The sequence below is a fragment of the Mus caroli genome, chromosome 6 (assembly GCF_900094665.2).
Source record: "Mus caroli chromosome 6, CAROLI_EIJ_v1.1, whole genome shotgun sequence".
Taxonomy (NCBI): domain Eukaryota; kingdom Metazoa; phylum Chordata; class Mammalia; order Rodentia; family Muridae; genus Mus; species Mus caroli.
The window spans coordinates 101,514,405-101,538,922 of record NC_034575.1 but is presented as its reverse complement, the minus strand read 5'-3'; the positions used below and the strand labels follow the sequence as shown (position 1 = coordinate 101,538,922).

General features: G+C 36.0%; 1 protein-coding gene across 10 annotated transcripts in view; it reads right to left on the bottom strand.

Moving 5' to 3' along the window:
- Positions 1 to 24,518, bottom strand: part of Cntn4 (contactin 4) — a 990,533-nt gene that overhangs the window by 688,352 nt on the left and 277,663 nt on the right. For 2 of the 10 annotated variants that reach the window (XM_029478666.1, XM_029478667.1), the window contains exon 4: positions 13,881 to 14,034. The exons of the other annotated variants lie outside the window; for them this stretch is intronic. The gene's annotated coding sequence lies outside the window, so the exon portion shown is untranslated. The remainder of the gene's footprint in view (positions 1 to 13,880; positions 14,035 to 24,518) is intronic. 10 annotated transcript variants of the gene reach the window in all.

Sequence of the window (24,518 nt, the reverse complement as noted above, 5' to 3'; positions counted from 1 at the left end):
TCCTAACCGGTAAGAAGGACACATGCTCCACTATGTTCATAGCAGCCTTATTTATAATAGCCAGAAGCTGGAAAGAACCCAGATGTCCCTCAACAGAGAAATGGATACAGAAAATGTAGTACATTTACACAATGGAGTACTACTCAACTATTAAAAAGAATGAATTTATGAAATTCACTCCTGACATTCTTAATGATAGTCTATGCTTGCAGAGAAGAGCTTGGCATAACTGTCCTGGCTTCACCCAGGAGCTAATGGAAGCAGATGCAGAGACCCACAGGCAAACATTATGCAAAGCTCAGGAAATCTTGTGGTAGAGGGGGAAGATTAAGGGAGCCAGAGAGGTCAAAGACATCACAAGAAAACCTACAGAATTAATTAACCTGGGCCCACAGGGACTCCCTGAGACTGAACCACCAACTAAAGAATATGCATGGGATGGCACTAGGCCTGCTAAACATATGTAACACATATGCAGCTTGGTGTTCATGTGGAACCCTGATGAGCAAATGCAGGGACTGTCTCTGACTCTGTTGACTGCTTTTGACCCATTTCCTCTAAGCCTTGTCTAGTCTCAATAGGAGAAAATGAGGCTTGTCCTACTGCAACTTGATATACCAGGTGGTTGATATCCATGGGAGGCCTCCCCCCCCTTCTCTGAAGGGAAATTGTGGAGAGAATGGGGGGGAGGGGAGGTAGGAGGGAGGGACTGGAAGTAGAGGAAGTGGCGATTGGAATGTAAAGTAAATTAATTACTTAATAAAATAAGTTAATTAAAAACAAACAATAAAAATATTATCATAAATTTTAAAAGTTGCCTTATCCAGGCATGTTGGTGCATGGATGTAGTCCTAAGTAATGGGAAGACTGGCGTTAAGGTCAGCTGCAGCAGTGAAGTGAGACCACATCTAATAAATTAAATATAAAGTACCAACTATCATCTCAATGGAAGTTTTAACACCTCAAAATTTCTTTTAACTATTATGGTTACATTAACCTTCTTAATTATATTTCACATGACATAGGACATGTATTGGAAAGCCATTGTATAACTAAGCAAAGAAGTCTTACTGAAGTTTTTGGAACCGAACAATATTATAAACCTCTGAAGTTAGATGGGATAACCTACCTGCCCCATCCCCCCAAAAAATCAGACTACCATCAATTAGAAAATAAGACAGAAGAATTTAATGTACACCCACAACAGCTCCAATATTAACAGATCATATTATTCCAATTTAACTATCAATACAAATGAACTATGAATTATATTTGTACTTAACGATATTTTCACAAGTGTCCTTTTTCTGTTCAATAATATAATGATATACACTAAATTGTACTGTAAATTTATCTTACAGAGTAGATCTTTATTTGTGTGTGACTGATACTATCTCATCTGTTTGCCTTTCTATCTATCTATCTATCTATCTATCTATCTATCTATCTATCTATCTATCTCCTATCAACTGGCATATATCTGTCTAGCATGTATGTTACCAATTTATCAATCATTTTCTATACCATTGGCTTAATGTACTTTTCCTTTATATCTACCTGTATTTACCTTCTTCCTGGCTCACAGATGTTATTTTATTCTGAGTGGTCAGTAAATAACTTTAACTTATGTTTTATAAGTACCTATGTCCTTTGATATGTTACCATCCTTCCTGGACACATCATTGCCTTTTGGTGGCACATAAGTTTCAGGCTCATTTCCTACTTTCTCTACTTAAATGGAAACAGCTGTTGCTATCTTAGAAAAAACAAAATAAATACAGGGTACACTGATAACCCTACTTTACATCAGAGTTGGGAGAAGAAAGGCTTGAATCTGAAATTCTTAAGTATATATTTTATATTTCCTTTAGCTAAGCTTTGTGGCCTTTCTTTTTCTTCTTCTGACCTCTTTGGTCAATTTTGATTTGGTGTAACATGACATATATAACTGTAAGCTCAATTGAGAGCATCTATTAAATATAGAAAGGTCAGGAGCTTAGGCAATGGAATGTACTCTTCTGACATTGTAAAATACCACTAAGTTCATTTGCAAATATGGAGATCAGAACCTTGGAGGGAAGGGGCAGCTACCTCAGTGTAGCTGTTTCTGCAGCCCTGTCTTGATCGCCTTTTTAAGAGAGACACCTGCCTGAGCTATTCAATCATGGTTCTACTAGATCAAATGTCACAGATATCATCTCTGTTCAGATCAATTTTATTAGATTACAGACTAGTAAATGTTCTCTATCCCAGCGGGAGCCCTAACATATTATAAATTCTGAGCCTTCCTCCTCTGAGACATATTCAAAATCCAGGTACAACACTACTGGTGCAAAGATTACTTCTGTAAGATTAAAATATCAAATATCTTGAGATTTTCCATTAAACATTACCTGGAAATGCACTGTGGTAAACAAATAGCTCTTCTTGTGCAGCAGAAGTTTAGCCTCTAGAATGTTCTATAGTTTATCCAGAGAGCAAACTATTATTAACTACAAACAGATTTGGGATCCCCGAGGATATGGTCACACCGTACATTCTGAATAAGAAAGAAATCATTCTTCTGTCTCATGTGTTTATCTCTGGCCTCTCAACATATTCAGATTCTCTCTGTCAATTGTATCACTCTAGTGAAGGATAAAATCTGAAATATCAAACCCCAATATTATTTGACAGAATAAAATTCTGCTATAAAATAAATATGCAAGAACATATTAAAGGGACAGTATCCTATCTTATCTTCTAGAATGATGCTACAAAATGGTCACCATGCTACAGTATCTTCAATAATTGAGTAATTTCTGAATGCCAACAGGAATAGTTTATTGATCAGACTCAAAGGAAATATCATGAAGTTAAAAGGGCATTATAAAAAGAAATGAAATCTACTTTCTGGACCTAGACAAGCAATAACAACTCTGACCTTCAGAAGCTGCCCTTGTAGATCTTTCTATTGATTGAAGGGGCAAAATGATCTCTCAGGACCATTTACACACATCTACAACCATAAGATTCAAATAATGTAACTGAGATACTTTGCAAATGTTTACCAAGTATTGCTTTATGAAATTTAATATTGTAAAAGAGGGAGAAGCTACCTAACTCTACAAAACAGGTTGAGAAAAATGAGAACATTCTACTTTAATATTAGGTGTATATATTTTAAAGGTAGAAAATGAAGAAACTAAGTATCCCCAAATGCACATACAGGTTGGAGGCTAATTTCTATTATCATCCATGGCTATTCTCTAAGACCCACAATGGAATACTAAGATGAGTCTTCAAAGGGGATAATTTTAAATGTAGGAAGATTATTGTAGAAGGAACAAGCATATTACCTTAGAAATTCAAATTGGAAAATATGTCATCGTGATCTAAATAACCTTGATGTGATTATTTGAAACAAATAATGAAGGCCGGTACCAAAATAAATATTTTATTTTATTTTATTTGGTTTTGTATACCTAAGTGCATAAACTTTTAATGAACATAATATTTCATTTCAGAACCATGCTGTTCAAAGTTTTTACACCAATACTCAGATTTAGCCATTGAAAATGTTAATGCTTTTAACAAATAATCCAGAATTTAATGCTGACATATTACTAAATACAAAATTAGCATGTATATGTTTTACTAAACTAGCACTAAAAAACCTTACTGTAGTAATTTCTTCCCCCGAGGAAATCAAAGCACAAAGAAGGGACCAGAGAATGGATATGTGACAAGCATCTTCAATTTCATAGTGAAATATTTCCCAAAGAAAAGAAATAGGTATCTTGAAAACTGCAAGAACATATCAAAAATGTATGCTTGTCGGATTTTGTAATAACTGAACAATCTAAGAGAGATAAATAGTGTTCTTTGTTAGGAGAGCTTCATAAAGATGCAAAGTCTTAAAAATAAGCACCTATGGCATTGCTGAAGAGGACATGCACATATTTAAAGAAAGGAATTCTTACATGATGGATGTTATAGAACAGAGCCTTGGGAAACCTCCCCAGTGATTAGTCTTAGTTTGCCTGCCCACACTAACTTGTACTATATGATGTACACAATTATATTTTTCTCTGAAATATTTCATAGCTAATGAAACCATCCACATCTATTGATTCTGTTTGAAGACAAATGAGCAGGTTCTACTTTTCAAGTAGATTTCTACCACAGCATTATAATGTGGTGAGTTGGTAATGAAGAAAGCATTTAGATGATTTTCTTCACTGAAATAAATGCACAATTAAGTATGATTCATTCTTACATTGCGGAGGATCCATATAAACAACCAAATCTGTTATTACTCCAAAACTAGAATTAATTACAAGGATTATAGTAAATGGAAAGGCCTTCAGATAAAATGGGGAAAATGTAAATACTGAAAAACTGTGCCTCTACTATAGGCAAGACAAACACGAAGGTTTGCTTACATTTTTAACTTCTCATAAGAATAAAATCAGACAGGCAATATTAATATCTCCATTTAATAATAAAGAAAATTAGGCTCAGAGAACAAATACAAGTAGTGGCAGTGATAGAGTATCATAGCTGAGTTTCAAAAGATATCTCTGGCTCCCTCACTTGGAGGTTACAAGAGGAGCCTAAGCTACTCCAAGTTGAAAAACAAATCTATGCACTCATGGGAAAAGTTGACTACAGCATAGTTGTAGTGATGTTTCAAATATACACTGGTATAAAAGACTCAAGAAATATATCAGACAGGGTAGAGCATATGAAGGAATGTAAAATGTCTATGATGTCATCTCTTTACCAGTGTTTATTGATTTACATAACCCATGACATGGCAGAACAACGTAGCCATGAAAAACACAGATAATATGAGGAAGAAGATTTTTCTCCCATCTCTGGATCATTTACTTTTCATTCTTCTGACCTGTCAAGTTCAATAGAACATTCTTCACTTTAATGATTTCTCAGTTTACTTATTCCATACCAAATCAAGAAACCCTCCTCAGTTTAAAGACAGTTTACTGCCTAGGTCAAAGTCATTTGCCTCCAAAATGCTCTATGCTTTGTAAATTATCTTGTGGAATTTAAATTTGTCAACATTGGTCCCACTTAAAACTTAAATTTCATTTAATAAATCTGTGACTGAAATATTTAAGATACTACATTCTATAGCATCATTTCAAGTCTAAGGGTATGAACTACATCTATGGTAACAAAGAAGAGAAGGGGTCAAGTTACTTTAGTAAAACTGATATGAGAAGGAGTCCTCATTTGTGATCAAGACCAGAGTTCATGTCCAAGTGCTAACACAATTCCTAAGAGTGATTTGACAGCAGTCAGGTTTTGGCAATGCGAGGACTGTAAAGAGAGGTTTCTTGTATTAATATTTAACAAATTTTCGGGTTTTTTTTTTTGTGTATCTATCAGGCATCTCATGCTCAGCCTACTCAATGCACAGCCAAGTGATACCATGATGAGTGTACTTCTATACAGACCATCCCACTCTCCAAGAGGAATGTAGGGGACCAACGTTTCAAACAAAAGAAAATGAGAAAAATACTAATTTTTAACTGATGACCAATAATGTAAATGGGTCAGTAATAGTATCACATAAACAATGAAATAATTTTTAGCTGTTGGCATTGTTATATCTGCTCCAAAAGCTGCATATACAACATTATTCATTTAAAATAGAAAATGAATGAATAGAAAACAATACTTTCTGTTTTTGTTCTTTTAAGTCTTAAAAGGAAAGATATAGCCTTTATGAAAATATAAATATGAAAGTTACAATTTAGATATGCTTCAAATCTTTACAATATATATTCTGTGTTGCTTAAAGAATATATGTTAGACTGTTGTTTCTCAAGTCCATAAATAAACGAGGCAGAGACATTCAAGCACATGCCCCAGGCCCTGCATCTGGTGCGACTACAATAAGTAAATATGTTACAGAGAGATGGGAAAGAGGAAGTATTGAGTGGAGAGATGAGAGAGAAAATGAAGCCAAATGATTCACTCACTGTGGAAAGAGATGTCTGATTCCATTTGATCTCCCGCGGACCGTACTGACACTAGGAACCAAACTGATCTGAGTGCCCTGTGCTGCCACCTAAGGCTATGGTGAGGTGCTGACCAGAGTGGAGACTGTGGTCCATGCTTGGCTCTGTAGTCCTGCTGCAGCTGGAGTCGTTGTGAATGCCCTTAGCTGAGTTACCATCAAAAGCCATGCAGGTCAGTGGTCTGGGGTGCCACCTGAACCATTTTGGATATCTGAGTGACATGTGGCTGTTGGGACCTTGTCTTAGTTAGGGTCTCTATTCCTGCACAAACATCATTACCAAGTTGGGGAGGTAAGGGTTTATTCAACTCACACTTCCATATAGCTATTCGTCACCAAAGGAAGTCAGGACTGGTCCTCAAGCAGGTCAGGGAGCAGGAGCTGATGCAGAGGCCATGGAGGGATGTTTTTTACTGACTTGCTTCCCATGGCTTACTCAGCTTGATTTCTTATAGAACCCAACACTACCAGCCCAGGTATGGAAACACTCACAATGCCCCCCTCCCCAGCTTGATCACTAATTGAGAAAATGCCCCACAGCTGGATCTCATGGAGGCACTTTCCCAACTGAAGCTTCTTTCTCTGTGATAACTCCAGCCTGTGTCAAGTTGACACACAAAACCAGTAATGTAAAGTTTTCACTTTAGTAGTTATGGTACCTTGTTAATCACAGCCCCAGCAAATCCAAACGACAGAATCTTCACACTCAAAATAGCAATGGCCAAGGTCTTTAATCTTCCTTCTGAAATTTCACAAGCCAGACCTCCATCTTCTGCACTGTTCTTAACATTATCTTCCAAATTCCTCCACAAAATTCCACATAGCTCTTAATACCGAATGGCTCTTCTAGACCAAAGTTCCAAAGTCCTTCCACAGTCAGTCCCCAAAATGTGGTCAGGCATACCCACCTATGCTGGTACCAATATCTGTCTTAGGGTTTTAGTGCTTTGAACAGACCCCATGACCAAGGCAATTCTTATAAAGGACAACATTAAATTGGGCTGGCTTACAGGTTCAGAGGTTCAGTCCATCATCATCAGGGCAGCAATTAGGCAGGCATGATGCAGGCAGAGCTGAGAGTTCTACATCTTCATCTGAAGGCTGTTAGTGGAAGACTGGCTTCTAGGCAGCTAGGGTGAGGGTCTTAAAGCCCACACCCACAGTGACAAACCTACTCCAAAAAGGTCACACCTTCTAATAGTGCCACTCTTTGGGCCAAGAATATACAAACCATCACAATAGACAAAGCAGGGGAGCTGTCCCTGAGGCACTGATATAAGACAGCTGACTAACTAGGCTCAGCTTCTGGGCTGAATTGGCCCATCCCAACATTCACTTCATTTATTAACTGCTGGAGTATATGAGGGAGTCAGTCCTGCAGAACCAAACCTGCAAGATCCATGGCACAGGGCAACAACTGGTTATCCAAGAGGAGTCACAGTATTGATAGTCTACCAGAAGCCTGAGGCCTCAAACCAGACCAATGACTCATTTGCAAGTAGAGCTGTTTCACACACTACAGTTTCTTTGGCAAGATTCTTTTCTATTTTCGATTCTGTTTTCTTTTTTGAGGGGAGAGGTTACAAGGGTGGAGAGCAGATATGAAGTAATAGGAAGATGAGTGGGGTTGTGGTGCATGATAGGATATTGACAAAGATCAGTTTAAAATAGAAAATGAGGAAAATTATCTATGTTTAATACATTAACATCAGGCAAAATTAAGATAGTTTTAACTGCTAATCTCCTAAAACCTACTGCACATCTGCAAAATATATACTCAAGGCATTTTTATCTATCAGATTGTTTTCATATTTTTACTAAGAGACATATTTACCCTATATCCATGCACCAAACCCAACCCTACAAAATTATTTATGTAATCTACCTAACTTGTTTAAGTCAAAGAACACAGGAATGGTTACAGAGATCTCAAAGTAATAAAGTTTCTAACATTTGTATTAATAATATGAAAGTCAACATAGATTTAGTGAACTCATTATGTTTAAGTAACCTCTCACATTGCCTAACATAGCAAATCATAAGTCATTGATTTTATCACAGCTAGCCACCATGTATATTTTCTTTATTAGAAAATCGCCTGACACCACAATTCAAGATCATTGGCCGGATCAGAGGTTTGCTGTTATTTCCTTATTAAACCATAATGCCCAAGAGCATGGCATTCATTTTTCGTTTGTTTATTTGTGTTTTAAAAAATTATCAGTTAAAGAATTTGCTAGACTATGGTCCTATGAATTGATAGCCCAGTGTATTTGTATGTGAAGAACATGCCTCTGAAATGGTCATACATTGTAAAATGAATATAAGTATGCAAACAAAACCCCTGATGAACAGGATATTATTTGAATGACTACCATAGTGAGGAGAAAATGTGTATTTTTCATAAGGTTTTAAAACAAAACCACATTTCCTGTTAAAGAGAGAAGGACAGGTAAGCTTCATCAAGTATTAAATCTAAGTACCATAGCAAGAAACAAAAGGATCCAACATTTTTCATTGTTGTTTCCTTTGAAAAATCTAAGAGTCATAATTTGAACTGAGAAACAAGGTCCTTACTACATCTGACATCTGCTTTCATCATACACTGGTCCTATCTTTAGCACAACTCTAACCTCTGGTGCATTATTTATCTCTTCCTAAACAGCAGAGATGCAGATGGTACACATTGCTTTCAGATAGTCTGCTTCAGCCTTTAGAACATGTCCTTCTATTTGCTTCAGCATCAGGAAACAGCTCCATTCTTCAGAGCCATCAGGACTCTTGAAGCAATTCACATCTGCTTCCTTATACTGAATTTCAAATCTAATCACTAAAATAAGATCTCTCTGTCCTCTGTATTTTCTCTCAGAAACTTTAGCAGTCTGAATATCCCGAGTCCCCTCAGCACACCACAGAGCAGTGAGTGGTAAGAATTGCATTACTGCAGCTTCTTAGATTATCACTGATAAAGGTGGAGCTTTTACATTTATATTGGGTTCTCAGGAACTCATGCTATACCATTCAAATAATTAATAATTCATGGAACCAAATTACAGTCATAGAGAGAAACTGCTTCTTTCACTAGTTCTTTCATAATCCTTTGATTTATGTGTGACAGCACAGAAGAGTTCTTGGAGAGGTTAATAAAAAAAAAAAAAAAACGAAAAAAGCTCCCAGACATAACACTTGAGTTTTAAAATTAGGACTGCCTTGGCACAAGCTGCGCTTCTTGGGGCATCATGGGAGTTCTGCTGCTCAGGGCAGTCAATTCAAAGGGATTCACTTTATACAAGCATCTGGTGACTATGGATGTCCAGAGCAAGGGGTAAAATGTGGGACATAGATGGGGGTATGCAGGAAAGCCAGCTCAAGGGCCACTTTACATAGAAAATCAGGTCCCTCCCACTGGTTGTAAAATGTAGAGTTTGATGTATTTGAGAAGACATTTTAAGCCTAATTCTACCCTGCTTTTCATTATCTCTTCAACTCAAAAGAGGCCACTGAAAAAAAAATCACTCCACCCACTGACACACTGTGTGTGTATGTGTGTGTCTGTGTCTGTGTCTGTGTGTGTGTGTCTGTGTTAATTTCTATAGGACTGAAGTTTTCCATAATTCAGCATTAATAGCATAAGGACTGCTCATAATTTTCAAGGGGTAATGATTTAAAAGATTATTTATTTTAGAGAATAATTTACACACAATCAGCCCCATAGCTCTAAGGTGTTTAAAGTTCAATCTACAATCTCATCAAACTACAGACTATTTGTAGGAATGAGAAAGTATTTCCTATGGTCATTGCTCTTCTAACTAATGATGCTGATGAATTTTTCCATGGGTATATTGGTAAAAGGCTCAGTTTCTATTAACAATAAATAGAGTAGGCTTTAAAGTCATAGTAGAGTTAAAGGAATAGTTTCATATAATTTAATAAAAATCAATAGTTTCTAAAACAGTAAACTACTATCTCTTTGCCAAGCTTAACCTTTGATATTGTGACTACATATTGTTCTTATTTATAAGAGAACTCTAAAAATGCCTGTGTGGCCTTTAGAAATTTCATTTTCCACCTATAGGGTTGCAGATCCCTTTAGCTCCTTGGGTATTTTCTCTAGCTCCTCCATTGGGGGCCCTGTGATCCATCCAATAGCTGACTGTGAGCATCCACTTCTGTGTTTGCTAGGCCCCAGCATAGTCTCACAAGAGACAGCTATATCAGGGTCCTTTAGCAGCTGCATATGTATCAGAAGATGGCTTAGTCGGCCATCAGTGGAAAGAGAGGCCCATTGGTCTTTCAAACTTTATATGCCTCAGTACAGAGGAATGCCAGGGCCAAGAAGTGGGAGTGGATGGGTAGGAGGCTTGGGGGAAGGGTATGGGGGACTTTTGGGAGCGCATTGGAAATATAAATGAAGAAAATACCTAATTTAAAAAAAAAGAAATTTCATTTTGACTTTCTGATGCCTTGTCTGTTGATTTTCATCATTGAAAAAGGATGCTCTTGCATGTAACTTTTCAAAATGCTGAGAGCAGTTGCTGTGAGTGTTCAGTTGTAGATGCTCAGTTGGTATCTACACCAACCACCACCCCTCACCCCCATCACCCAGACCTCCACAGACTCACAGAGCATTGAGGAAGAGAAGATGGAAAGAATATAAGCCCTGGAGGATGAGCAAGACTGCTGTGAAATGTGGCCTTATGAACATGACATGGTTGTAGCACAAATGAACTCACAGCAAATGAGGCTACTCACGCAACTTCCATAAGATCAAGCCAGTTAAAATTTTCAGAAAATGTGGTGCATTTACCCAATGGAGTACTACTCAGCTATTAAAAACAATGACTTCATGAAATTCTTAGGCAAATGGATGGAACTAGAAAATATCATCCTGAGTGAAGTAGCATAGTCACAAAAGAAAACACATGGTATGCACTCACTGATACCTGGATATTAACGCAGAAGCTTGGAATACCCAAGATTCAATTCATAGACCACATGAAGCTCAAGAAGAAGGAAGACCAAAGTGTTGATACTTTGGTCCTTCTTAGAAGGAGGAACAAAATACCCATGGGAGGAGATACAGAGACAAAGTGTGGAGCAGAGACTGAAGGAAAGGTCATCCAGAGACTGCCCCACCTGGGGATCCATCCCATATACAGTTACCAAATCCAGACATTATTGTGGATGCCAACAAGTGCTTGCTGACAGGATCCTGATATAGCTGTCTCCTGAGAGGCTCTGCCAGTGCCTGACAAATACAGAGGTGGATGCTCTCAGCCAACCGCTGGAATGATTACAAGGTCCCCAATGGAGGAGTTATAGAAAGGACCCAAGAAACTAAAGGGATTTGCAGCCCCATGAGCAGGACAACATTATGAACCAAACAGTACCCTCAGAGCTCCCAGGGACTAAACCACCAACCAAAGAGTACACATGGAAGGACCCTTGTCTCCAGCAGCATATGTAGCAGAGGATAGCCTTGTTGAATATCAATGGGATGGAGGCCCTTGGTCTTGTGAAGGCTAGATGCTCCAGTGTAGGGGAATGCCAGGACAGGGAAGCAGGAGTGGGTGGATTGGTGCATAAGGAGGAGGGGAGATGGTATAAGTGGTTTTCAGAGGGGAAAGAAAGAAAGGGGATAACATTTGAAATGTAAATAAAGGAAATATCTAATAAAAATAAAAAATTAATTTCCAGAATAAAGGTGGAGGAGCTGGCTCCTGTGTCCCTTCTGCTGGCTGAGGAGCTGGTTGGTAATTGGTGGCTTCTGGGGAAGGAAGAGATATTTTCCTTTGTGGTGTAGACATTTTTAGGTTCCATATTCCCCCAGTGGTTTACCCAGTACCCATGCAAATGCAGACAGTATTCATTGGACCATGTGCATCATTTAATAATAATAATAATAATAATAATAATAATAATAATAACACCAACAATGATGATGGAGCTAAGAGGGAATGTGATACATGGTAGGGAAAGACTGGGAAGAGATAGAAGGCAGGAGTTGGGGGAGAATATAACCAACTTACATTATATAGACATACAAAATTTTCAAAGGATGAATTGAAAAACAGCCTCTCATGGACAATTCATGATTATTTAGTATTCCTAAAAGTTTTGTGCCACTAAATAGATTTTTAAGAAGCAAACTGTACTTTTACTTTCTTACTTGAAAAAGCAAGTGATGTGATACGTATCATTGATCTGAATGAGATGATTAAGAAATAACAGTGCATACTCCTGGGATCTCCGTGAGGGTATTCTGAGAGAAGTTAGACCTTAAATGCTCTAGCATCTTTGATACTTTAGTGCAAAGCTGAATTCTGCCATTATTACTATGCTATGGAGTCAACTTTTCAAGGTGAGGTATGGTAGAGTAAGCATGTACCTTTAGAATATGCCTTTAGAGTGTGCTCTATATATGTTGCTTGGACCATTCCTGTTTCTGCTTCCTAGCTGATGTGAGATGGGTTGCCCTGCTCTGTTGTCTCCACCAAGGTGGACTGAAATCTCCAAAACTGTGAGCATTTTCTTGTTTTTGTGTCAGATGATCTCTCACAATGATAAGTCCTCTAGCCAAGAGAGTAGCATCTATGAGAATTTGCAGAATGCAGGCTGAAAGAGTCATTTACTGTCCTCCCAATTTAGCAACTCTTGTAACATCTTATATTTTGTTTTCTAGCATCTTATACCATAAAATTGTAATTTCCTGATGTACAAACTCTTCAGTTTCTTGAACTGTTGATCAGTACACAGAAGCTTCTGTAATGAGTGGAAAAAAAAAAAAAACCTCTTGAAAGAGAAGGTAGAGAGGATTAAGTGCATGTCTCTGGAACACATCATGTCTCTGAAAAGTAAAATGACAAAGAATAGTAAAGCCACTAAAGGTATTTAATCCCCAAGTTTTGCTATGGCAGAGAATCCCAAGTAAGTGCTGAGAGTCTAAGCAGGAGTGAGAACACAGTGAACAGCTCTCAAATCATCCATGCTCTACCAGAGATTAGCTGACTCCACTTTGAGGAGAGACTTCCCTATAGAAGAACAAGAAGTGGGGTGTTTTCTATACATCATCTGAGGAACAGTGTGTTAAACTCAGGTTTAGCATTTCTGATTGGGGACATCCAACAATATTTCCATGTTTGGAATTTACAAGCAGGGTATAATCTGCAAAAATAAATACGAGTCCTTAGAAGCCACGTTTGCAACACATAGTTTGCAACTAAGTGAATAAAAGTTCACCTAAGTACTCAGTGGTGTTGTCCAGTGTGACATAATGACTATGGAGATGCAGTCTCCCCAGTCAAAAGATTTTTTTTTATCATATTCCACAAAGTGGCAGGACACTAGCCCTTTCAAACCCATCTTCTTGGTAAAAGAGAAAATTCAGGCAAAAGGCTATCTACTAAGCTTTCTACTATTGAGGATACTCTTTGATTCCAAATTAAGTATGGATAAATATAGTATGATCTCAAAGTTCACTTCTGCTTTATTCTTATTTTATTATGCCTCCAGCGTTATGAGAGTGGGTCTTTTCAGATATATTGTCATTAGGGAATTTCATTATTAGGACACAAAGAGCTTAACATTTGTATCCAGTGTTTTTTTTTTTTTTTTCCTCTAGTCCTGTGTCTCAAAAGGGCTACACTACTGTCTCTTGATGAAACACCAAATCTGTTCTTTTTTTCTTAGGGTTTGTCAGGAGTTGACATATTACATTTGATAATGACTTTAACCTTGTAGAGCTGAAAGAATACAATTGTAAAAGTGGACACAAAAGAGCCAGCAAGGATTTAATCAGAAAACAAGGAGTGAAATGAGCTTAAAAATAAGCACCCTGAAGATACCTCACACTCACCCTTATTATGGACTCTGCTTCACGTTTCTGCTTCAGTACTTTCTGATTGGATGCTGGTTATTACACTTGAAGATATGGCATGTGTCCAACCCATAAACAAAGGTGCTTCTCGGATTCTGGCCATTTCATCAGGTTAGTGTAATATCCATGGGTCCTGTGACAGGGAAGGTCAATACTGAGCCTATTACAAACTAAATCTGGCTCCAATAGTCCAGTGTAGCTCTTCAGAAGCTGCATGGAACACCTGCTCTCAGAATTTTAAGCCAGGTAATAACCATTATGAATTCTGTTTTGTACCTCTTATAGTATAATCTAAAAAGAAAGTACTTGAAGAACAATATATCTTCTCGAATAGAAGAATGCCTTCTGGAGGTCATGCTCTGAAAAGGCTTTCAGTGAAGGCATAGACTTGGCTACACTGTGTGTAAGATTTCTAAAAGCAATAAATAGATAAAACATCATTGAAAACTTACAGTAGCCAGATGAATTCTGATTACATGTTTGGCATTATTTCTTTTTATTGTAATATATAGCTTTTAATTCTGCAAACATTACTTCATCTGCAATCAATTTAGGTGGTAGGGAAAATAAACTCTAATATATTTATCAATAACTAGCGATGTATAATATATTTAACTGTATACTGCTCTCAAAGTAAGACAATGGAATAATTTTAACAAATCTCCCAGTATACGTGATAGCATTCAAATCAACTTAGTTTATCTACATGACACCAGTGTTATCTTTATTAAGGCATATTTAAAGATCATCAGTAGGTGAAATGATTTGTTAAGATTATTCTGCATATATATATATATATATATATATATATATATATATATACAATATATACATTTTCACACACACACACACACATTCAATTTCTTTGGGCCATGAAAAGTATGTAAATATTTAGAATCTATTACACATCTCTTTAAAATAAAAACATTCTGTTATATAATCACAGTATATTTGTAAAAATAAATATTTATATGATGCTATCATCAAAAGATTTCACTTATATTTCATTTTCTGTAATTGCTCCAGAGAGTCATGGATCCAGTTCTTCCGTGAAAAGTAGCTCTTTTACCTCGTGTCTTGAACAGTCCCTTTATCCTTTGTCTTTCATGAGACACTTCTGAGCCTTACATTGTATATAAGCAATGTAACAACATATTCTGAGTATTAGTGTACAATTATATTTAGAACCTTTGTCGAATTGATGACAGCTATACCAGTGTACTGAAGGTCAGTTCCCTGCACTCACAACAGACAGCTTGTGATTGCCAGAGACTCCAGCTAAAGAGGATCTAATACTATCTTCTGTCTCCACAATCTTCTGTCTACCCTTCCCGGACTCTGTCTCTGTTTCTCTCTCTGTGTGTCTGCCCCCTTCTCTCTCACACACACACTCACAGAGAGAGACAGAACGACAGAGAGAGACAAAGAGAGACAGAGACAGAGAAATATACATCTTTAAAAATGTTAAAACTGCATCATTGAGAACAGTTTTGATGGAAGAAATAGGAAAGTCCATGCAAGAATGAGTGGAAGACTTGTAAATATACTGGTTAGGCAGATTTCTGGTCATATTAAGGCTAAAGACCAAACCAATCAGTTAGTTTTATTCTGAGAACAAAGAAGCAATGGTGTGAAATAATCTAGTTTCTCCTCTAACAATGAATTAATTGTAGGTTATGCCAAGCTAACAGAGAGACCCAGATGACATCAAATATTTTTAACACCCAAATCTCAGTCTTTGATCTACTAAGCACGTCGTCCCTTCATTTGTCTTCAAAGAAATGGTTCTGATACACCTTATTTAGCTTCAACTTCATATTTAGAACATTAACTTTTAAGATACATTAATAATGTATTTATTGTATTTTATTGCATTATAGACAAAAAACATTTAACCAAGCAACACACCACCAACTCATGAGAAATAAGTTGTATTTTTCATTTTGCAACTCTCAACTGTGAGGAGCTTCTGCATAGAAAAATATTTCCTGAAATATAAATTATTTAATTTCATATTTTGTCAACTGAGTATCATTGACTACATTTTGGATAAAAATCTTCCCTGCAATCATAGTAGCACATGTAACTATGTCATTGACTGAGACTAGCAACAGTAGAGCTGAAACGTCAGCTTCACTGTCTTCAGAGAATATGACTGCACTGTTTGTTCTTCCGCCCATAGCTTGTATGATACATAGCAATTTTAAAATCAATTTGATTCACACTTTGTTGTTGGGAAAACCAGCTCTTTGTTTTTGTCTTCTGATGATACACATAGTTCAGGCATAATGGTGGAACACAAGAAATAATGAAGAATAATGGAAGCGCACTGCATTCTTCAAAAGTATCAAACTCTGGCAGGAAAAAACAACAGCCAAACAAAAAATAAAACATGCCTTTGAAAATTGTTGGTTTTCTCCCCATTCCCCTTTAGAGAAGAGCATAGAATCAAAGTCAAAGTGAACTTCATTCTAGACACCTACCTGTAGGTTTATGCTCATTACATTTTTCATAATTAAGTTCTACATTGTTTCACATACTCCTTTTCTTACTAAGTATTTCTTTCATCTAGGGTATGATCAAATGATAATCTTAGGCATGTTTCATAGTCACCAAGAAATGAGAAATTTAAAATAGAAGGTAGTATATGCATATGCAAGTTAAAGCTATGATTTTTAATCATATGTTCATTACCCAATACAACTTTATTGTATTAGAAACATCCTGTCATACTTTTAAACCATCTTGATTTTTCCTGTTCATAGAGACATTTCTTGACAATAGGAATGTGTCATCACAGTAAGGGACGTGGCATAATAGGTGATTGCAAGTGTTTTATATTAGCCGATTTCGGTAGCCAAAGTCCTGAACTCACCCAAAGCTCTTTTCAGGACATATATTGACTTAAAAGCTTCTGCCATAGCTTTTACTTAGTTTTTTTTTTCCCTTTTCATTTCGGCAGCTGTAACTCTGGGCCTTGCACATGCTAGAGATATCTGATATACAGTAAGTTATGCGCTATGTTTATGTAACTTTAAGAATCAGATGTCCGTAAACTATTTCAGCATATGGCCAATAACATTCACCACCAGGAAAGTCTGTTGTTGATGTCGTCATCATCAGTGTTGTTTTGTCTGAATTTCTACAGCAAATTAAAAAAAAAAAACCTGATATTGAAAATCCATTTAGATGAGAACATTTGAAAATCTAAGTTTCATTTTCACATTCTCAAAGCAGCCAGTACAATACAGCAGATAGAAAGAAACAGAGAGAAGCACAGTTCCTATATATGAGACTCTATTAGTTTTATTCCTTGCAAAACTGCAGCAAAAGATAATCTCAATATTGAATGCTCAGCTGCAAGTGCCTCTTATTCTAAATTTGTGAGGTAATGACCTTCTCTGCTCAATACATGTTTCACATGCTCAAATTATCATCAGCTCATGATTTATATATTTTATGTTCCAGCCCCAACTGGTTTTGAAAGGATGCCTCATATTTAATGAATAATATGTTGAGATAAATTCTAGTTTTATTTGTAAATGGGAAGTCGTGCTCTTAGCTTTCAGTTTTTAGCTAAAATCTATAAACAGAAATAGCATTGCAATTTTCATATATCTCCCTAGAAATTTCCTAGTGTGAAGCATGTGAAAATATTTAGCTTCCCTTTCTCATCTCTCAAAAAGCTCATTGTTACAAACGAAAATGTCTTTTCCAACAAACATTTTCAATCCAACATAAACTCACATTTCAAACAATGATATTTTATTAATTCTAAGACCAGGCTATTAGCATCAAAGGATATTGGTAGTTAGTTGAACCACAGCAGATGCTAACAATATTCTCTGTGTTCAAAGTAGTTTCTGTAAAACAAGCTTAACGAAAAAAAGGACTGTTTATTCTATAACTTTACCTCCAGACAAACTGCTGCCCCCCAACAATGCTATAAGAGGGGGACACAGAAAATAACTTAGAATAAATGCATTATGTTAGCTTGACATGAATTTCCTTCTATCTTTAAAATAGTGTGAAGCAATGAAATATTAAATTAGAAAAAAAGCCCTTACTTGAAATTTAAGTTTGAAGTAAAGAAATTGAGGTATGAATAAACATGCTATAATGAGGATAGCCTGTATGTAAACTATTATTTACTCAATTACAGTTGGAGATGGAGAGTTGGGGTTCATAAAATTTTGCAAGATGTAATATTTGTTATCTTCAGTTTCATTGAAGGATAGAGAGGGGGTACATATGACCTTATTAAATTTCTTTATAATTCAGATGTTTTTTAACTATAAGTTGTGATTGAGCACATGTGCAGTTATTTGTATGTTAAATGGGGACAGAGCATTATTAGGAGTTGTACTGAATCCCTTCCTCACCAAGATATGTTGAAGCCATCATTCCTAGTTACCTATAAATGCTAGTATTTGGGGGGATGGATGTAATCAATAAAGATGATGTCATTAGAGTGAACTGGAATGTAGAAAGACTGATATTGTCATAGAAAGAGAAATGTGTTATTGCACAACAACTAGAGAAGAAGGTGTCACAATAGTGTGGATTTAGACTGCCCTAGATGTCCATCATCAGAGAAATGGATAAACAAACCGAGGTATATGTACATAACAGAATTTTGCTCAGTTGCAAAGAAAAATTGAAATTGGTAAAATGCATAAAAGTACATCAACTAGGATATATTATATTAAGCAATATAACCAAGACTCAGAGAGAAAAAAACACATGTTCTAGTATTTGTGGATCATAATTTCCAGGTTATAATATTTATCTGTATGTAGTAAGTATAGTTGAGTATGGGCATAAACTATGAATTTAGAAAGAAAATTATAAATGGCAAGAAAGGAAGAAAGGAGAGAAAGAAGGAAAGAAGAAAGGAAGCAAATGAGGAAAGAAGGAAGGTAGGAAGGAAAGAAGGAAAGGAGGAAAGGAGGAAAGAAGGAAAGAAGGCTGGCTGATTTAAGAACAGGATAAAACAATAGGACACATAAAACATGAAAGCTAAGATGGTATAGGAGGTGAAAAGTCATGTGACAATGTTAGGCAAATGGCAGACAAGAAGAGAGGGCATAAAAATCAACAAAAATACATTTTGTTTGAAATGTTATAATGAAACATATTAGTATGCATACCAATTGAAAAATATTTTTAAAAGGAAAATAAATTGGCACAGAGGTTGAAGTCAGGCTTCCACATGCCGCAGAACAGTTAGGAATACGGGCAAGTAGAAGAAACAACAAGAGTTCTGCCTCTGGAAGTTTTTGAGAGAACATGGCCTTGCCAGCACTCGAGTATGGACTTGTCGCTTGGAAATTGTAGTAGGATATTTTCTAAGTTTAAGTCATTTTATATGGGCTAGGCACTTGATGACAAGAGCTAGAATATCTGAACCTCTCAAGTACAGGGCAGCTCAAACACCACTCTAGTTAGTAGCTTGGTACAAGACTTACTCTGCCAAGCAGATGCTTGCTGGCTATTTGACACAGTGAGAGTATTATGAACAATGTACGGTATTATGGAATAGAATTGTTCATTTAACAAAACTGTGAGTGTGGTGATACCACCATAGATGAAAAATGCAAGAAGGCTAGCGAGTTAACACAGGACTGATAACTGTAAAAATAAAGAGAATGAATACAACATAATCTAGAGTTTTCCAATTGCTGATGGTTTAAGCTATGAAATGGCATCATGTTGATATGTTCAAAGTGCCACTGCTATTCTGAAGAGAGAAAGATAACTTATTTAATCTGGACAATACTAAGAGAGAGAGGTTTGGAAGCTCAAATAATATGTTAAAGTAAGAAAGAGAAGGAAAGGCACTTCAGGGGAGGGAGTGAAACCAATGGTATTGTAGTCATATGATTTAAAAGCTCAGATCTCTATAGAAGGAGCTAGGTAGAACACACACAGACTATTCACCCACTGTATCCATTCATTTATCCATCTTTCTACAAAAATGCATGCATGCATACATACATACATACAAATATACATACAAATACAAGTCTCTGTGCAAAACCTTTTAAAAATTCTATATTTTGACCATAGAAAACATCCTATTAGAGTCTAACAGCTAAGAATCAAGCTTACAATGCATAATCACTTTCCTTCTTGTTTAGTTGGGCATTTGCAGTTAATCATGCCTGAAGGTTTGTTTCTGACAAACTCCTGATTTCCTCATCTATGATTTTAGAAAGCCATTAAAATAGGCATAATAAATTTGTCTCCTCCTGGCATTTCCTGTTATTAATCTCAGTATAAAATAATTTGACTAGGTTCAGCCCCCAAAATTAATCTAATAGATGGATTTATGTGTGTTTAGTAATTGTTGGATCATAGGAGGTCAGAAAAGCTATTGCATCAGCAAATTCTACAACTGTAGATGGGCCATTTTCCTAAATGTCTATAGCACGTCTGCCCCAGAGTTGCTTAGTACTCATAGCATTAAAATAGGCCACGAAATAAATGAGGATCTATTTTCATTTTTTGTTGTCCATATTTTAAGTTTTGTAATGCTAATAGTTACATGAGACCGTATCATGCGACAGCTTACATGTACTATGCTATGAATCATTCACAACAATCATTTAGTCCACTCAATAACATCTTTAGAAGATTGAATATTTTATTCCTTCTGATACGATAAGCCACTTTTTAGAAATAAGCAGATTTTAAAGAGCAAAATTAGAGATCCATATATAGTTTAAATTATTAAGGTTATTATATGAGTCACTAGTATCCAATGAGAGAAGGAAGGAATAAGACCCAGGGACGGATGCATATGTAAGGGAACACATGCACACAGTGCATCCATTTTAAATCCATGGGCTCTTGACAAGACTATCCAGGTACAAAATCCAGATCCATTTGTACCTGTGCATGTATTTTATGTGACATGAGATGTTTTATCTAATCCCATCAGACTCATTGTTCTCAACTTTCAAATAGGAAAATAAATGACATTTTATCTAGAGGGTTATTGGAGGGTTCAAATAGAATATGATAGTGTACACCTGTCCCCAGTTTCATCAGCAACATTATTATCACCACAAATGATAGTCCATTGACTCAACTATTTCAACAGCGTTTTAGTAAATATAGTGGCATGGGGTGTTATAAAGAAGACTCACATGATTCCTAGGTAATGTGATATGACCATCATTATCAAAAACAAACCAACAAACCAACAAAATGCCTAAATCAGGATGCATATTGACAAAAATCTGGGAAATGTAACCTTATTTTAATACTTTGAGTTTTCAAAAATAATTCACCATATTGAAAGTTCTAGTGCACAATGGGGCTGTTCATCTTACAGTTTGCCAGGCAGCTTTCAGCCCTATAAATTCTTCCTGCACTTTTACTCTGGACTTTTTCACTTGCAGCAACTGATGTTTCTCAACACATGCTCTAGATATGCGTAACCTGGAAGGAGAGGGAAACATTTGCCGTTTTCACTCCTAATCCATCAGTAAGTCTGATACAAACAGCCAATCATGCAAATGAGAAGGACAGAAGTGGAAAATAAGCCTTTTAGAGACAAGGGAGTAGTACTTAGAAACGGCTTCTGTTTTACTGATTATAGGTTTAGACTGAAAAATGCCTGCAGTGGATAATCTCAATTCAGTAAAACAAATCAGTGTAAGACAAAAAATCTAAGGAAAGAAGGTTGAAATACTGTCAGTAACGTTAATATAGGTTTTTAAAAAGATGTAAAATATTTGAATAGTTCAGGTCACACATACTTCTAACTTATATCATAGTACCAGCATCTTATGCCCATAAAAATGGTCAAAATTGCATTGTTTGTGTAAGAAACATCTGCTGTGTCCTTGAAAGTGTTACCTTTGGATTTACACATTCTTGATGCTTTTAAATTATATTGTTACATTTTTTTTGCTTTGTTCTAATTAGGTAATTTGATTTTCAAACGTGTCCTCTTCAAAGAAACATTTCAAAGATTTGGTAAAAAATCCTGAAGTATGTGATATATTTGAATATTGTTCAAATACGTAGACAGACTTTTCAAACCATGCAGTATTTTATTAAAAATTATGTTTTTTTCTATATAAATCAAAACAGTAACTGCATCAAGAAATAAAATGATTTCATTATCCATTGACTCAACTATTTCAACAGCATTATAGTAAATATATGGCATGGGGTGTTATAAAGAAGACTCACATGGTTCCTACAGAGACACCTACAGAGATTTATATTATAACTGAGAGGAAAATACATATACAAATTGCAAGGTTTAATCAATAGGTTTTAAAAGAAGACATTAACTCACCTTATGTATGATACAGTTTTCTAAGAACTTCACATATTTTTGTGGATTGATTTTTCACAATAACTTTGTAAGTTCAGATTTATTAGTAGTATATTCTAGAGGAAAATGCAGTTCAAAGAATTCAAATTATGATTCTAAGTTCTGTCAAGTAGTAAAAGCTAAGATGTCTAAGACAGTCAACTTAATTATATCATTCTCAGAATACAAGTTTGTACAGTAATGGCGTAGAATGAAATACAAACTATACCAAAGCAGAAACAGAGCACATCACTTTCTATGAAAGAGAAAACTAGTTCTGAATGTACTTAAATCATTGCAGTATTGAACAATAGAAATCCCATGTTGCATTCATAGGGAAAACATACTTTTTCAACTTGATTTGACCTTGGTTAGGCTGGGAAAAGGAATGTCTAAATTAGTGTGTACACAGGTCTATGGTGAAATTTTCTTGATTAATCATATATGTGGGAGGACTCAACCACTGTGGGCAGCAACAACTATGGACAGGCAATTCTGGGTTTTATAATAAAGCAAACTAAACCAGACATATGGAGCAACGTAGTAAACAGCCTTCCTCCATGGCCTCTGTTTCAGTCTGGCCTCCAGGTTCCTAGCTTGATTGTATCCCAACTACCTTTAATAGTAGCATATATGGCTTAAGATAAAATAACTCATTTATTCTACATGATTCTTGAATTTATGGTGTATTCATCATACAGAAATCACACTAGGACATAATTTATAAAGACGGTTAGTTATAAAGCAATGAATCTAGAGCCAATAGTACTCTGATAGTCTAGAGGGGAATTCTGTGACTTCCCTTCACTCTAGGATACCCCATTCACTGATAAGGCTGGTACTGTACTCTGGAAAGGATAATTCATGTCAGAATAGGATGTATAAGAATAGGAAAAAAAAAACAATTAAAAATGCATGTCTAGCAAGTCCAAACTGGACAGCCTTATTTTGGCAGTCATCAATATTCTCAAAATGAGTTGTGAGAAAAGCCATTTTGTTAAATGTCCTCAGTTATAAAATTAACAGTATTTACTTCACCACAAAAATTGTACTTAACTAAGCTAGTTAAAATCTGCAAAATGTCTGGGAAATATAAGGTGCTGTTAGAGTGGTCAGTTCCATTACCATTCAAATTAATGTCAAATCTCACCTGCTCCACAGAGCTATATAAATGTAAAATAGACTCATTACATTTTCTTCATATATTTCCTGCTTCTAATCTTCAAGATCTACATCCTTTTTAATTTTTTATCCAAATGGCTTAAAGAGCCGGGAGAGGAAAACAAATGCTTGGATTGACTAAACACAGATACAAACTAAATTTACCACTGAAGATTGAGATATGCTGACAATATCTACATTTTATATGAAAAGAAAATTTACTTAAAAAAAAAGAGCATCCCAATGTCCCCTAACTTGTATGAAAACCCAGGGCAGTGAGGGAAGTATGCCACTTTCATTTCACATGACAAAATTTCTTTGACAGGTTTTAGTAAAAGATATAAAATATTAAATTAAGTGCTCATTTGAGACCAAGATGTTAACTGTGTGTAGTAGCGAGCCTTGAACCTAGAATGGTAAGTGTTAGGGAAAAGCTCTCCCACTGAGCTAAAACCTCAGCCCACAGTATTGAAGGCTAAGGAAAGAATTGCTTTTGGGAGAGGCTACACAATGTTCCCCAGTCATACAGCAGAGACAAGACTCAAATTCCTCCAGTCCGATATCTGGAATAAGGTACAAGAAAATGATATTTACCATTCTATATCAACACCTTCCTTAGCGTTCTAAGTTATATTTATAATGAAACGGTTGAGTGAAATATCTTTTATAAAAGCTGTGATGTTTTATTTGTAATATCATCTGTTTTATGATTAGAATTTAAGGTCAATCACACTAATAATCATAACTTCCAGAGATAGGGACAGAAGTTAGAAACAATAGTAGAAACAGAGCCTAGAATGTGTCACCTTCTGACTTTTCTCCTCTGTGGGAAGCAGAGCTGAATTGCTCTCTAAAACTGTATCCATGTTTGGTACCCAAATAGAGAGATGAATCAAAAAAAAATAGTAGAAACAACTGGAATAGAAGATGGAAAAAGAAGGATACAAAATGAAAGTATAGAAAAATACAGGCCATATGACTTCAATTGTGAGCTTCTTCATTTCATCTTGCTTGCACCCATTTAAAAGATTAAACAGTTAAAGCCCAGACCTCTCCTGGGCATATATCCAGAAGATGTCCCAACCGGTAAAAAGGACACATGCTCTACTATGTTCATAGCAGCC